Below are 7,386 nucleotides of genomic sequence, written 5' to 3' on the forward strand. Positions count from 1 at the left end.
ACTGGTTAAAAGACAGGAAACAAAAGGTAGGAATAAATGGTCAGTTTTCAGAATGGAGACATGTAAATAATGGGCTTGCCCAAGGATCTGTACTGGGACCAGAGCTGTTCAACATATTCATAAATGATCTGGAAAAAGAGGTAAACAGTGAGGTGTCAAAATCTGCAGACAATCCAAAATTGCTGATGATAGTTAAGTTCTAAGCTGACTATGAAGACACAGAGGTATCTCACTAAACTTGATAACTGGGCAACAAAATGGCAGATGAAATTCAACGTTGATAAATGCAAAGTAATGCACATTGGAAAAAATAATCCCAACTGTAAATACAAAATGAGTCTAAATTAGATGTTACCATTCAAGAAAGAGATCTTGGCATCATCATGGATAGTTCTCTGAAAACATCTGCTCGATGTGCAGTGGCAGTCAAAAAAGCTAACAGAATGTTTGGAACCATTCTTAAATGGACAGATTACTATATAAATCCATGGTACCCACACACCTTGAATAATACATGCAGTTCTGGTCACCCCATCTCAAAAAAGATATATTAGAACTAGAAAAAGTACAACGAAGGAGAACAAAAATGGTAAGGGGTATGGAACAGCTTTCATACAGGGTGAGATTAAAATGACTGGGACTGTTCACTTATTCTATAAGGTGCCACAGGACTCTCTGTTGCTTTTTACAGAATCTAAGAATATCGGGGCAATAGTTACCTTTATCAACCAAATTTGTCATTTAATCCAAAACAAAACAAAAAACAAATTTGTTTGATAACACCTGTTTTCCATAGATCCATTTTAACTGGCATTAATTATGATGCTATTCTTCAATTCTTTACTGCTTGCATCTCATATCAACCTTTCCATGATTTTGCCTGGGAACAATGTCAGGGTAACCAGCCTCTAGCTACCTGGGTCATCCCATTTGCCCTTTTAAAATATTGGCACAACAGTAGCTTTGTTTCAGTCATCTGGAACTTCCCCAGTGCTCCAAGATTTGTTAGAGATCAACATTAATATTTCAGAGAGCACCACAGCCAATTCTTTCAAAACTCTTGGGTGCAAGTTATCTGGTCCTGCTGATTTAAAAATCTTTAATTGTAGGGAGGATGTTAAATTACAACTATTAGTTACAGATGGAGTAGAAAGTATTTAATTTTCACTGTAAGATCCTGCTTCTTTTCAAATACAGAACAGAAATATTTGTTGAATACTTCTGTCTCTTCTGCACCATGAGTGACTTAAAAGCTTTAGTGAATTCAGTGAGATTACACAGACATAGACTGAAGCCCATATTGAAAATTGGACCTGGACATGCTAAAAGCATCCAGTATAAGATGTATTTTCTGAGTCTGTGCATTTTATAACAGCAATTACTACGCTGGTTAGAGGATCCCAATTCACTTTAGGCCAAATTCTCCCACCTTTACTCACCCCGTCCTACCTTGTGAGTAATCCCACTTAAATTAATATGATTTACTGTGGAGTAAGATAATACTCAACATAAGAGTGGCAAAATCTGGCTTTTTATTAGGGAGCAAAGTATAAGAAGTTTAATTTGAACTTTCCGGAAACTCTTTCAAATGGAGAACAACATTAAAATGTTTCATTTTCTCCTAGCTGAAGAAGCAATTCTGGATTTGAAAAATATTGTTAAGAAAAACAAGGGTACTAGGAATTTGGGGTGTAGGCATGCTTTGTTTTTGTTTTGTGCCATAGAGAGACCATGTAATGAAAGTGAAAGCTTCAGAGCTACTGTTTGGTTTGACATCCTTCATCCAAGCATCTAACTAGCAAGTGGTATCAATACAAAGACTAGAATCAGGTATCAGAGGGGTAGCCGTGTTAGTCTGGATCTGTAAAAGCAGCAAAGAGTGGCACCCGTGGCACCTTATAGACTAAGGGATGTTTGTGTAGAGAGCCTCTACGTCCATGGTGACTAGGATGGTGTTTTCTGGAAGGTCACCAATGCATTGTAGTTTCCTCAGGAAATAAGTGGTGTCACAGAGATAGCTGGGAGTGCTGGTGGCATAGGGTCTGAGTAGAGAGTCCACATATCCAGACAGTCCTTCAGTGAGACTGCCAATGCCTGAGATGATGGAGCGTCCAGGATTTCCAGGTTTGTGGATCTTGGGTAGTAGATAGAATAACCCTGGTCGGGGCTTTTAGGGTATGTTGATTTGTTCTGCTGTCATTGTAGAGAGTGTCCTGAGTAGATGGTGCAGTTGTCTATAAGGTGCCACAGGATTCTCTGCTGCTTTTACTAGAATCAGGATGCTAATAGCTGATTGTTTCCTCCTATACTGTTAAGATATTTCCCCTCCTGCGTTAAATAGTGTAAGGCCAAGAACCAATCTCGGCAAGACCTCACTAGAAATACATCTGCTCAATGATGATTCCCCATTTACAGTTACAGTTTGAGATCTATCAGTTGGACAACTTTTAATCAATTTCATGTGTGCCATGTTGGTTTTATATCATTCTAGTTTTTTAATCAAAGTGTCATGTGATATGAATCAAAAGTATTTTACATCAACACTATTACCTTTATTATCCAAACTTGTAATCGCATCAAAATAAGGCATCAGGTTTGTTTGACAAGATCTATTTTCCATAAACCCATGTTGATTTGCATTAATTTTATTATCTCCCTTTAATTCTTTATTAATCAAATCCCATATCAACTACTCCATTATCTTGGCCAGGACTGATGTCAGACTGACAGGCCTATGATTACCTGGGTCATCGCATTTACCTTTGTTAAATACTGGCACAACATTAGCTTTCTTCCAGTCTTCTGGAACTTTCACAGTTTTCCAAAATTTATTGAAAATCTACATTCATGGTCCAGTGAACTCCTTAGCCAACTCTTTTAAAACTCTTGGATGCAAATTATCTGGACCTACTGATTTAAAAATGTCTAATTTTACTAATTGCTGTTTAATATCCTCTGAGATACTAGTGGAATTGAAAGAGTTATCATATGATCTGACTTAATCATCTTTTTTCCCAAAAAAGCAGAACAAAAATATTTACTAAACACATCTGGCTTTTTTGCATTATTATTGATAATTCTTCCATTTCCATCTAGTAATGGATCAATAACTTTGTTATAATTTTGTTGTTCTTAATATACTTAAAAAAGCTCCTTATTGTCCTTAACTCTGCTGGCCACAGATTTCTCCTTGCGTCCCTTTGGTTCCCTTATTAAGGGCCCAAAAGCAAGCTATTCCACTGGATAGGAAAGATAGAAAATGTGGCAAAAGACCACCTTGGCTTAACCACAAGATCTTGCATGATCTAAAAAATAAAAAGGAGTCATATAAAAAGAAATGGAAGACGTAGATCATAGATTACAAGGATTGAATATAGCAAAACACAGGAATGACAGGAGGCAAGATTAGACGGGCAAAGGCACAAATGAGCTCAAACTGCTACCGAATAAAGGGAAAAGAAGATTTTTACAATACCATAGAAGCAAGAAGAAGACAGGATCAGGGTAGGCCCACTGCTCTCAGCTAGATGGGGGGGGGGGGGGGGGGGGGGTTGGAAGGGAGAAACAGTAACTAGGAAAACCTAGAACATGCAGAGATGGCCTTAATGACTTCTTCGTTGGTTCATTCACCGAGACAGTCTGATATGGAGTGCCTAAACTAGTGAATGCTTAATATGGGAGGGGTAGAGTTTAGAAGAGAAATAAAAAAAGATAAGACAGTTCAATCACGACTTAGAAGTAGATGACTGCAAAGTCACCAGGGCCTGATGAATGCATCGATAGATTCTAAAGGAGCTAAAGAGGAGGGTATCTGACCTCTAGCTATTATCCTTGGACAGTCCATGGGGAGAAGGAGGAGGATTCACAGCAAGACGGGGAAAGGGCAATTAGTGCCCCATCTATAAGAGAGGAAGAACAACAACAGGAAACTATAGCCAGTTAGTATCTAACTTCTGTGTCCAGGAGATATTGGAGCAAGTAATTTAAAGAAATCATGCTACCATGCACACATTTGAGGTGGCTAAGGTCAATAGTGATGCCAGCATTATGGATTTGATAAGAAACAATCGATCGTCACACTCATGATCGCTTATCTTTTGATAGGATAACGAGGCCTTAGTGGATAAGGAGAGTGCAGTGGAATTGTGGTCTACCTAGACTTTAAGTAAAGGATTTCGATCACGCTCTTGCATGATTTTATCACTTCCGAAATAACCTGGCTAAACACACATTTAGAATGGGGCACTATAAACGGTGGGTGCTATCTGGACATGGAAACACGTACTTCAGCCAGTAGTGGATCTAATGGCTCCAATCGCTGGAAGGTATAACAAGTGGGGTTCCACAGGGGTCTGCTTTTCCGGACCAGCTCTGTTCACTATTCCAACTCGTTCAGATTTGTTGGCATAGAGTCCGGTATTAAGTTTGCAGATAGATACCACAACTGGGAGGTTGCATACTTGCTTTGGAGGACAGGTCAAAATTCCAAATGATCTGGACCATTGGAGAAATGGTCTGAGCGAATAAACCGGATTGCAGGGTCTTAATAAAGACAAACGCAGGATGCTCCACTAGGAAGGAAACTAATCAGTTTCCACATACCGACTGGAGAGACCTGTCTAGGAAGGAGAACTGGCGGAAGCAAGATCATAGGCGCATAGTGGAATCCACCAAGTATATGGTAACAGTGTTTGATACTGTTGCCAAAAAAGGCACGTGTTCTGGGAATGCATTTAACAGGTGTGTTGTGGCAAGACACGGAGTCTCAATTCTTCTGCTCTACTCTTGCACTGGTTCAGGCCTCACACGGAGTAGTGTGTCCAAGCTTCCTGGGCACTCGCATTTTCAAGAAAGATGTGGAGAAATTGGGAGAGGGCCAGAGAAAGAGCAACAAGATTGTTAAGGTTCTTGGACATACATGACCATGAAAGGAAAGACTTGTATATGAATATGGGTTGTTTCGTTATAGGAAAAGCGAAGACAGAGGCGGACCATGTCGTAGTTTCAAGGTATCTAAAGCGGTGATATCGGGGGAGGGAGAAAACTTGATTCACTTAGACTACTAATCGATCGCCCCGAGAAGCAATGGCGCTAATAAAACTGCCAGCAGGGCACTTATAGGCTGGACATTCAGGAAAAAGATATCCTACTGTCAGAACGGTGTTCAAACCCTGGAATCATTTGCTGAGAGAGGTGTGGATCTCGACTCTCTGGGAGTATCATTAAGCGTAGTTAGATAATGCTCTATCACGGGCATGGTCAGACTAGTATTTGTCCTGCTTAGGGGGCAGGGGACTGGGACTCAAGGACCTCTCGGAGTCCTTTCCTAGATCCTGGAGTATGAACATGATATCCTGTTCCACAATCCTTAGCTTCTGATTTATGTTCAATTACTTATCACTTCCCTTCTTATGTATATTTCTGTCTTCCCACTTCCCGCTCTAACCCAGGTCCTTTTGTTAACATATGCTCTCTTCCTTAAATTGTGGGTGTGGATTTTCGTGCCTCTATTATCCGATGTTATACAAATATCACCATTATCATACCATTTATTTCTAGATTAATTTATCCTCCCAGCTGATCTAGGTCAGAATTGTTGCAGCTTGTGAATGGCCTTCAGACAACCAAGTACATGTTGTCTGGTCTGGACTCCTAATCCTTTCCTTGCATTATAAAGGTGATCGTTATGAGCATTGATAGTCTCAACTTCAATTAATTTCTTGTTCTGTGATGAGTTCTTATATCTGTCAAGATGGGACTACATAGAATTCCTGTGTGTTCGATGCACACTACTTATCTGGAGTTAGCGAAATTGCCATCTACAATTTAGACATGTTCCAAGGATGCTTATACTGGCAGGCATGAGTGAGGCTACAATTTCATTCACGGGTATTCGTCTACGTAGAAAGTTATGGAGAGGGTATGGGCAAATAATACAAATTCACCTCTGAACCTGTCCATGCACTTTATTATAATCGCATCAGATCTGGGGAGGTGGGAGGTGCTAGCCAAGAGGGGAACACCCGGGGCCAGCAAGCACACAGCGTGATGACGACCTATGGAACGCGGCCTGCTCCGGCTGGCTGGCAGGGACATTGGCGGGCCCACCTGGACCAGCTGCTTCCAGCAGCCAGCAGCCACCCACCACAGACTGGTCGTGGCTGTTCTTCGGGGCCACGGACCAGCTGTCTCTCTCGCCGACACACCCAGGACCGCACCCGATCTCCGTTTCCCTTTTCTTTTTTCTTGGAATCTGTGATCACGGAGTTGGGGGAGTTCGCCCTGCCACCCCTCTTCCTGGACCCCCCCCGTGACTTTCATCTAGCCAGTAAACACAGACAGAGCTTATTGGCGCAGAAACACAGGTTACAGCCAGAGCATCCATGCAGCCACCGTCAGGGACCCTGTCCCTGGTCCTTCTGGGGGGCTTCAGGTGTGCTTGGATCCAGCTTACGGATACCTCTGAATTCCCCAGCCCCGCACACACTTCTCCTTCTTTTCCGCGGCCGATCTTTTGTGTCCTTCTTCCCTCCCCGCCCCAGGAGCTCCCCCTCCCCCCTGCCGGCTCGGATTACAACCTGACTACCTGTCCCTCACCTACAGACATCCCCTGCTTTCCCGTTCCCCACACAGACAGTCCCTACTCCATCACAGATGGCTGTGGGGTCAGGCACACTGGCCCCTGCAGAAGTTGCATAGTCCTGGAATCTGTGACTTCCACAACCTCTGTGACAGACATGGAGCCCTAGGCATGAGAGCTCCAGCATTTCATTCAGATTGAAGTCCCCCATAATCACACAGCTTTTTCTCCTACATTGATCCATGAGCATTCAAGAGCATTTTCTTCCAGATTATCAGTGACTCAGACAGGGTGGCTGTGGGGTGCTGAAAGCCATGGAACAAAACTGTAAACCCTGTAGATGATGGGAACAATGCATTCGGTTGATACTATTACTTCAAGCCAGGGGGTCCTTCCACTGCACCCCAGTTCTAGAGTCCCTGGACTCAGAAACAGGTAATGCCATTTTTGACATGGAGTGCCACTTCCCCTCCCTTTTACCCACTTGAACCTTTTCTAACTCGCTTATAACCATTGATTTTAACATTCCAGTCATGGGAATCATCCCATCAGGTTTCAGTAATACCAACTAGCTTGAGTTTGTGCTCAGACATTCAAATCCCACGTGCTCCTGAGCAGGTACACATCAATAACAGGTTATTTTGACGAGCAAAGTCGCTGACGCATTTGAGCAGAAGGCAGTTAAGGGTCTGAGATGAGTGTGCTAGGTGCAGGGACTAAAGAGCCAAACAGAACCATCTCTCGTGTCTTTCCCTGTCTCCTCAGCATCAGTCTCTGTCTCCCACTACTCCCGACAGCAGCACTCT

The sequence above is a fragment of the Chelonoidis abingdonii genome, chromosome 3, assembly GCF_003597395.2.
Source record: "Chelonoidis abingdonii isolate Lonesome George chromosome 3, CheloAbing_2.0, whole genome shotgun sequence".
Lineage (NCBI taxonomy): Eukaryota > Metazoa > Chordata > Testudines > Testudinidae > Chelonoidis > Chelonoidis abingdonii.